Below are 9,944 nucleotides of genomic sequence, written 5' to 3'. Positions count from 1 at the left end.
GGAAGGGTGAAAAAGAAGCGACATTCTGAGAGAACCGAGCAGCTCAGAGTGGTTGGTATCAAAATCATAATGTTGTCCATAAAGTTCTTTGAAATCCATAAAGTCTTTTTCCCTCCATTCTTCTCCAGGGCGTAATAACCTATCCCTTTTCATTTATTCTTCACCAGCACCCGGGCTTCCGGCAGGGACGGTTTACAGCCCTTCCTGCTACTTGTTTCTACCATCCGGAGGTGTCCTGTGGTTGGTGCCCCCAGTGACTGCGACCGTGGTGGGACAGGTCTCAGCTCCAGCACCGCATGGCGCGCGGCTTGCGCCAGGGTGGGCAAGCTAGCCTCTCTGTGCTTGTCCTCCACGGGTCCCGGTTCCCAGGAGACAAGCACCAGCCCTACTGGTTGCAAACAGTTTGTTCTTCTCCGTCTGCATGAGGTGGCCTGTTGAAGATAGGGAGGATTTGTGAATCCTGCAGGATCGGAGTCTTGCCACTTCCTGCCATCTCATCAAAGAGCAGAACATAGAAATAGGCTATGTGAAGGGAGAGAACGTGCAGCTTAATAAAAAGCACGCACTCCATAATGTAAGGAAATTGCAGTATTATTACTTTCCAGCACAGCAACAAGATATAAATAGATACTAATAAGTAAAATTAGGTTAATTGCTGAAAAAAGTACAATTCATAATAGGGTTGCATCATATAAATGTTTGCACATGTAAATGTCCTTTCATATACATGGACTTCGCTGCGTTGGCATGAAAAATTGCCGGCTCTGCTGTAATTAGCTGTGTGATCTCAGGCAACTCTTCCCCTTTCTGAGCCTCAATTTCATTGGCTATAAAATGAGGCTAATAATTTCTTTCTTGTAATAAAGAACAGATGAGGTAATGTGTGAAAGGGCTTTGAAAACTGGAAAGCCCAATACATTCCTTAGGTATTTAATAATTATTGTAACTAATAATCATCATAACTAATAATCATCCACAATAAAAATATATTCAAGGAAATCATAAAGACTCATTGTTTGAAATGCCAAACTAAAAAGTGATCCAGAAATACTAAATTCATGTTTTTCTTTACAACAGTGTCTACAAATTGGAGACATTTGATTTGCTTTTTTTAGATACTGGGTTTTTTTTTTTTTTTGTCTTGTTTTTGTGTGTGTGTGTGTGTGTGTGTGTGTTTTTTAAGAGAGAGACAGAGTGCAAGCGGGGGAGAGGAACAGAGGGAGAGAGGGGAAGAATCTTAAGCAGACTTCATGTGGAGCCCAACGACACAGGGCTCAGTCCCACGAGCCTAGGATCATGACGTGAGCCAAAATCAAGGGTCGGATACTCAACCAACTGAGCCATCCAGGCATCCTGATACTTTTTGATTAACAACAACTTTGGCCCTCACAGCATCTTTAGGGACTGAACAGCAACTGGTGGGTTGTTTTGGACAGAAACCTGGATGGCCCAATCTCCTTGATTAAGGTGGCTACCTTTATGAATGTATTTTCTGGGTAACCATGAAAACCGCATTAAATCAGGCACTTCATTTTGGATAAGGAAACGTCAGGGCCCTGTGGGATGAACTGTTTATAGTCTTACTACAGAAATGGATGCACTATTTATACTTAAGAGTTCTGCTATCTCAAACCGTGGCCCTTTGCTTCTCACTTCAAGTTCATTCACAGAGCCATCGCCAGGGAGGGAGTCCGTCATTGTGGGTTAAAAGCAACTAATGTCAGACCCCTGCTGGCCTAATATGGTACTGCATGGGCAAACGCAGTCTGGCTCCTGTTAATGGGGAAATTAGCTACAGGGGCAAGAGAGCGGAGAAGCCAAGGATGCAGTGTGGCCTAATTTATACCTAGGTGTCACTATTCATCAAAATGTGTGCCAAAATGGGAGCAAGAAGAAAGGTCGGCCTCGAATGGAGAACAACAGCTCTTGAGGGGCAACCAGGGATCATAATCTCCCTCCAGGGCAGTTTAGAGCAGCTCCCCCTTGGTGGCTAACAGCACATAGGATGTGACACTTTTTCTTCATTGTGCTTTCAAACTCATTGTTGATTGCATGCTCTCACTTCTCATAGGGAAAAAGCCTTCCCCCCAGCTTTTTCATTCTGCCTCTCAAAAGCAAGGAGGAAGGCCTCTGAAGAGTGAAGGTCAAAATACAGTGCTCAATAATATATGTGATGGGACCACTATACTAGGAGGTGGGATATGCTGGTATAAGGAGCGCCTAGAATTACAATGCGTTTCCTTCTGTGGTCTGAGCTCTTTCCTGCTCTGTCATGAAACTGAAGTAAAATGGCACCTGCCTCCGCAAGGAAAATGGAGTCCAGGGTAAAGGAAGCACACAGCAGCCCAGGGAGGCACAGAAGAAACCCAAACAAGACAAGAACCCCTGATGAAGAGAGCACAGCTCTTGCTTTGAGGGAGAGGACTTTTTTTTTAATGTTAATTTATTTTGAGAGAGGGCAAGCATGGGTGGGGGAGGGGCAGAGAGAGGGAGAAAGAGAATCCCAAGCAGGCTCAGCGCCGCCAGCACCGAGCCTGACATGTGACTTGATCTCATGAGCCACGAGCTCATGACCTGAGCCGAAATCAAGAGTTGGACGGACACTTAACTAAGCCACCCAGGTGCTCCGAGGAAGAGGAGCTTGATCCGTGTTCCTGGCTGGCAGAAATCAGAGCAGGAATGGGGAGTCCATTTTGGAGGAGCAGAGGTTGGAGAGTGGCAAAGTGGCTGACGTGCCAGCTCAGATCCCAACCTAGTGGTTTTGGCTGCAGTGAACAGGTAAACCCCAGGGAGCAGAACCAGCAGTTGGGAGTGGGGAGCCATGAGGGACGGGGAGAGTCAGTCCACTTTCTCTGCTTTAACATGGTCGAGCAGATGAAGTCTTCTTCTTTTGCTCAGGCCAGAAAGCTCTGAGGAGGGTTTCCAATGATCCAAAGTCAGGGCCTTACCTCATTGGGTCCTAGCGTCCCCATGACTTGAAGGTCACAGAGACAAAATGGTCTTGCACTGTGATTAAGGGTGTTTTTCAGCCAACCCTTCCTCTTCAGGGTTTGTGCCTGTTCAGTTTGGCTTGAGTGATGCAAATCCATTCTTCCCAGTAAAACAAAATCATCATCTCATTAGCATCCCCGAGAATGTTCTGTGATTACAGGAAGGAAAGCTGTGATTGCCAATCTAAACAGGGAGAACTTGGTGATTTTCAAAGGCACTGTTGGCTGCACTGAACAGGCAGTAAGAAACCCACCCTCAATTTTCTGTACGGTGCTCCTCTACACGGTCAGACTCTAAAATACTCAGCTATCCTCCTGTTGATGAATACTTAAGTCATCACCACATTTCTGCCATTAGAAACAATGTTACATGAACACTCTATGCAAAAAGCTTTGTATATGTGTCATATTTCTTTGTTAGAGAGAGCTAGAAATGGGATTGGATACCACCAAATTTCCTTTTGAAAATCTTTTTTCATACTTCATCAATTTGTTATAGTAATGCTAATATTGATTATAACTATTTTATTTGAGGGCTATTTGCCAGGCACTTTTACTTACTTTACTTACGTATTAAGCACTTTTCACGCATTATCTTATTTGATCATTCTCATCAGTATGTCAGGTTCTATTATTATCCCCATTTTAGAGATGGAGAAATGGAGACACAGGGCGGGTAAGTTACGCATTTAAAGTGACTTAAGACATGCCAGGCCCAGGCTTCCTGATCCATTTTTCACTCCTACCTCCATTTCAGGAAGAGAAAGCTTGAGTAAAAGGCATAATGAACTTGTCCATGAGAAGAAGCCAGTGGGAAGCTGATTGTTGGAAGTGTTGTCATCTTGAGTCTTCATTGACAAATCTTTGAGTTTGGTGTTGATACAAGGACGTTAAACTCAAGGTCACGAGAGGATTTTACTCCAGCTATGCCCACAAAACCTCTCTTTTAGATGCATAATGCAGTCAACGTTGTACTGGTTCTATTTAACCTCTGCCAAAACAGCTGGTTGAAGTGGTTTTCCTCTCAATTACATTAACCGGCTGCCTCAGTGTTCTGCTGTGTCAGGCTAAGAGTACAGGAAATGGGATGGGGGTAGATCCAGTTGAAGGCCATAGCGTTGTGCATTCCTAGAAACGGAATCCCTCGATTAGCGTGAACTGTCGTGAGGAGAACCGGGGACCACGGGGGTGATGGCTTCTTTGAGACATGCTGTGTCCACGAGCTCCTGTGGATGCCGTGCCTTTGTTCCTGGGAGAGAAAGGGTCAGAGTGCACTAAGGAAAGGGGTGAGAAGGAGGAGGCGGAGGGGAGACAGCTGTTCCGGCAAGTGGGGGGTATTTATTTCTTACCATTGCTAAATGCTCTCGTTACATTGCAGTGAATCTACTAATCTCCTAAGAAAATACAACCCTGTGTCTCTTCTTTCCTCGGAAGGGCATGAACTCTGTACAAGACGGCCCGCAAGTGCACAGAGGGTGTCACGCACACTTTCTGTACAAGGAACAGGGTCATGACTGCATCACCAGCCTGATGATACACACACACACACACACACACACACACGCACACACACACGCACACCCCGCATGACACGTGACCGCTCTGTTGAGGGGGTGCAAAAACTTCACTAAAGTTGTAGTGAGATGGAACATTACACTTATACAAACTCCTTTCAGGGAGACAACTACGTGGAGTTGGAAGAAATACTTTGAAAAGCCATTTGGAAGTGAGGGGGAGGGGTGAGACCCTGTAAACGGGGATGCTGGAATGACAACAGATGGTCGCTAAATGGTCTTGTCTAAAAAGGGGGTCAGGGCTTTTGTTTCGGAGTGTGTTATGCACTTGGGGGCATGGCCTCCAATGCCCACCCCCGTCCCCACGCCTACACACCACACCCAGAGGAAGGTGCGGACCATCCTATCCTCGAAATAAAATGTTGACCTCATGTTTAAAGAACAGCAGTTGGGAGGGGTGCCAAGTCTTTTTTTTATAACCACATTTCCCTCTGGTATTACACACACACACTCTCGCTGGTACTTCCCAGCCCCGTCTGACCACCACCACACTGATGCCGAAGTGCCAGAGAAGGCATTTGAAAATGGTCCATGGTCCACTGTAAGAGACCAGACACAAACCCCCATTTTTTTGAAGTTTATCTATTTATTTTGAGAGACAGAGAACATGTGCAAGTGGGGGAGGGGCGGGGGGTGGTGGAGAGAGAATCCCAAGCAGGCTCCACAGTGTCAGCCCGGAGCCCGATGCGGGGACTTGAACTCACGAACCGTGAGACCATGACCTGAGCTGAAATGGAGAGCTGGAAGCTTAACTAACAGAGCTGCCCAGGCGCCCCACAGACCTCCATTTTTAATGAACTTACACATCAGTTCCCTAGTCCTGAGAATGGAGGTAACCAGTCAGCTGGGATGGAAGGGTCCTGCCAATGCACGAGGTTTACTGACCACCTTCCCCTGCGCCTGGTGTATCACGGGGCTACAGGTCTTAGTCAAGCAGGCCAGTGCTGCCTTTGCTTGCCACAACAGTAACCCCAGGATGCAGCCTGGAGAAGAGAATGGGGGTGGGGGTGGGGGATGAAGGAAGAGAACCAGAGAGAGAGAGAGAGACAGAACCACAGCCTGTTAGAGCTGCACCTCATATTCCAGATGGTGCCGCTCTGACGAGAAAGATTTCCTGGTGCTAAACACCAATGTCTGTGCAGGCCCCGAGGCTAGAAACGCCAGCCTGTGGAAAGCTCACTTCCCCTTGGGACCAAAGATGGAAGCGTGGGGTGTCTCCCAGAATGTTCTAATGTGGGCTCCTGGGTCACTGACCAGACTTTCTCTTGTGGGAGATCATGGCCAAAGCTAGATAAGAACTCAGGTTCCCCAATGACCTCAGGCCAATCATTCATTCCCTTTCAGCCCATTTTCTCACCAGTTAAATGAGGTCATTGGGACTCCTCTCTAAATCTGTTTCTATAACTGTTACATGGAATGCCGGGACACCATACCCAGTTCCCTTCGAGGCTCCGTGATGTTCACGAACATATTAGAAGGTCTGAGGAGTCCCACGGGGACTTTGTGTGGCCTCCTCTTTCACTTCCCAAGTTACCTGACTACAGTGCATTTTTTCATGGCTCATGCACTCTTCGTGTCTCAGTCTGCTCAGGCTGCTAGAACAAAACACCGTAAACCGGATGGTTGATCAGCAGAAGTTGATTCCTCCCAGTCCTGGAGACCGGAAGTCTGAGATCACAGTCAGGGTCTGGTGAGGGCCTCCTCCAGGTGACAGCCTGCCCATTTCTCAGCGTGTCCTCACGTGGAGGAAGGGGCAAGGGAGCAAGCTCCCTGGGGTCCCCTTTCTAAGGGCATGGATCCCATTCCTGAGGGCTCCACATTAATGACCTAATTATTTCACCAACACTCCCTCCTAATACCATCACACTAGGGGTTAGAACTGCAATGTATACTTTGGGGGGTACGTGAATATTCGGTCCAAAGCACTTGGGGAATTGCTGCCCTCCATAAAGTCTACGTTGGAGTCCGGTTCTCCTGGTATAGCCCCAGTGTGTGCGCATGTGTGAACACACACAGTCACCCGTGCACACGCATACATACACATCATCCATGTGCACGTGCACACACACACATACACATACACATGCACACTCATGGAGGGGAGGAAGAGTTGGGGTTTCTTAGAGGCAGGATGTTTCCATTCCTACTGTCCCCTCTCTCTTTGCTAAGATCTTACAGTGTTAGAGCTGGAAGAGGTAGAGAGATCCAATCTAAGAGACTCTACCCCTATTTTAGGAGTGTTTAGATTGGGAAGCTGACCGGCCAAACGCTGCACAGCAGGGACAGCAGCTAGGTTTCCCAGCCCTCGTCCCCCTCCTCCTGGGAAAAGCAGGTGCCTTTTGGTGGCACCACATGCTTTGGGCACTCCTGCTGGAAAAGATGTCGCTAAGGGCATCGCCCAGTTTTCTGCATCAAGATGTAATATCTGGAGTAACTGGATATGAATGCTATCAAGACGTTAGTCCCAGAGTCCATGAGTATTTTTCGAACATCTATTTTGCGGCGGGCAATTTTGTCGGCATTGCCAATACAGCAGTGAACAAACGATACAACCTTCAAAAAGTTACTGTATGAACAAAGAAGTGCATGTAATTTGAGATACGGATACGAAAGTGTAACTGGATGGGTGTGGCAGAGAGGGCTATGCGGTGGCCTCGGGGAAGAGTTGGAGGCTGAGCAGAGGAGCCAGTGTGGGGCAACGTAAGGGCAAGCTCCATCTTCCATGGCCCCAAGAAGACTCCATTCGGATGCATGACGGTCATCACGATAAGCAGTCATCACAAGCTACCGCTTCCTAAGTACAGGTACTGTCCTAAGCCCTGTAGATCCAGCTTCCCCTTTAATCCCTCAGAGTTAAGGACAGAGCCAGTACCAGAGCCAAGTTTGTCTGTTTCTAAACCCAGGATCAGGAGCAGCCTCGTTTCATTTTCCAAAGACCACACATTTGCTCTTTGTCCTGGAGATTCAACACTGGAGTCAAGTGGTTCGTAATGTTAACAGTTTCTCCCTAACAATTTAGGCTAAACCTTACCTTTCCCTTCATTCCACCACTGGTGGGTCTACTCTCCAGAGACCCTACCCTTCCCCAGTAAGACACACAAAATCAATTATGTCGTATTATCTGATGCCAGTTGTGTTTATGCCTCACGAGGGAGAAAAGTATGTTTTTATGAGCGGAGATTTTGTTTTTCTATTCTGTTCTCTTCTGGTGGGTGGGGGGGAGGATCTCAAAACTTTTTCTGAAGTTAGATTATTGCTGGGGGTTTGGCGCTGAGTCGGCAGAGGGGATGGCCGTCCCTTATTTGTTTTCTGTGGAAGGGTCTCAGCTGTTTTTCCGCCCTTATTGAATTCTCTTACTCTTGAAGAATGACCCAAGCAGAGAAATTTCCCAAACATCTGAAATCTGAGAATTTGTGTCTGGAGTCCACAAGGCTCATGGTTTCCAGATGGAGAGACCGGAAGGAAAGGAGGGGGAGGCACAGAGGAAAGAGGGTGAGAGGATAAAAGGCCAGGGGAAGCCTGAACTCTGGATCACTTCTGACAGCCTTGTGAACCAGGCCAGGTCTCTTATTTGCTCCGCAAGTTTACCACTTGACAATGTGCCAGGCCTTAAGGAATGCAGCAGTGTGCGTGTCCTCCTGAGACTGTTCCAATGATTATGAGGAAGTAAGTCATCGTGAAATTGTCTTTTCTGGGGGCAGTGACTAAGCTCATAGCACAGTATAAAAGGAAGCTTATGGCTTGGCTATCAAGAGGGGCATAAACACTCCGGATAGATTTTCTCACCATCTCAGAAATGGCAAAAGACAGATACTTCTAGAAATCCTGGCTTCTTTGCACCACTAAGCCATAGGCAACACTGGACTCCAGGTGATCTAATTCTTCCTCCACATGTCTTGTTTTTATGCCAGAGGTGGGGAAGGGGGCTTAGCAGGCAACCCAGTTTTGAGTAAATTAATAGGCAAGTATAGTTTGGTCATAAGTGCCCATAAGGTCTGATCTCAGAAAGAATGCCCTTGTTTGATCAGATAGGCCAGTGTTTTTTAGGGAAAATAGATCAGAACCCACCTGTTAGCAAGTGGGAAATTGGTTTAAGAGCTGAGAAAATACCCATCTTTATTCTCACTAGTGGTTTCTTTATCATCACCTCCACCTATAACCACTCCACTGATATCACCACCACCGCCACCACCGCAGAGCCCAAGAACAGTCTTGCTCCTCTATCATGGTTCTTTCCATTTGGAATAGGCCGAATTTGGTACCAGGATACAGCCATCCAGCCTGGTCCGAAAGGTCCCGGAAGGCCAAATGCGTGGAGAGAAACCAAACGCAGAAAAATTATTTCCTAACCAACACCTGCAATCTCTAGATATTCTAATAAAAACGGCGAGGCAGCAAACTGACATCTTGAAGCTGGAGAACCACACTCGGCCTCAATGTCGTCAAGAGCCAAGCAAAATATTCAAGCTCTCCTGAACCCGGTCTCCCGGCCTGGGACGTGTAAATGTTTAACTACACTCTGGCTTGGGGGGAGAAAACAAGCAGAGGCGAACACATTCTGGGATGGCAGAGCTTCAACAGACCACTCATCTCACCCTGAGGTGTGAAGGGATACTGCCTGCCTCCCCAAGCTGAGCAGTGCCCAGAATTTATGAACTTCTTCAGAGTATAACATGAATCTGGGGTCCAAGCCAGGCATTATAACATCGAGAAAAGGTGAACAATTTTCCTCCCCGCTGCTCTTCCTATTGCTGATTGTACTATTCAGATGTGAATTATGATTTAATCCCTTCTGTGCTGAGCGTGTTGCAAAATGTTGGTTGCAATGTAGTCATAAATATTTAAGTAAAAGGAAGAGAAAGAGGAAAGAAGGAAGAAGGAAGGAGGAAGAAAGGAAGGAAGGAGGGAAGGAAGGAAGGAAGGAAGGAAGGAAGGAAGGAAGGAAGGAAGGAAGGAGAAGGAGAAGGAGAAGGAGAAGAAGAAGAAGAAGAAGAAGAAGAAGAAGAAGAAGAAGAAGAAGAAGAAGAAGAAGGAAGGAAGGAAGGAAGAAGTTAGGAAGGAAGGAAAAAAGGAAGGAAGGAACAAATGAATGAAGGAAAGATGGAAGGAAGGAAGGAAGGAAGGAAGGAAGGAAGGAAGGAAGAAGGAAGGATGGAAGAAAGGAAGGAAGGAGGAAGGATGGAAGAAAGAAAGGAAGAAGGAAGGAAGGAAGGAAAAAAAGGAGCAAATGACAAAACTCATCATTGCCACCAGCAACAGATGGATAGGCATGGAAAAATCCTTGCCTGTATACCAAATGGAATGCAGTTGACTTAGATCATTTCTATATATAATCAGCATGGCATGGGCTTTTACAATTATGCGGTGTTGACAGCAGTGC

The sequence above is a fragment of the Felis catus genome, chromosome D1, assembly GCF_018350175.1.
Source record: "Felis catus isolate Fca126 chromosome D1, F.catus_Fca126_mat1.0, whole genome shotgun sequence".
NCBI classification, from domain to species: domain Eukaryota; kingdom Metazoa; phylum Chordata; class Mammalia; order Carnivora; family Felidae; genus Felis; species Felis catus.
The sequence above is the reverse complement of the archived record's forward strand: the minus strand, read 5'-3'. Positions refer to the sequence as shown.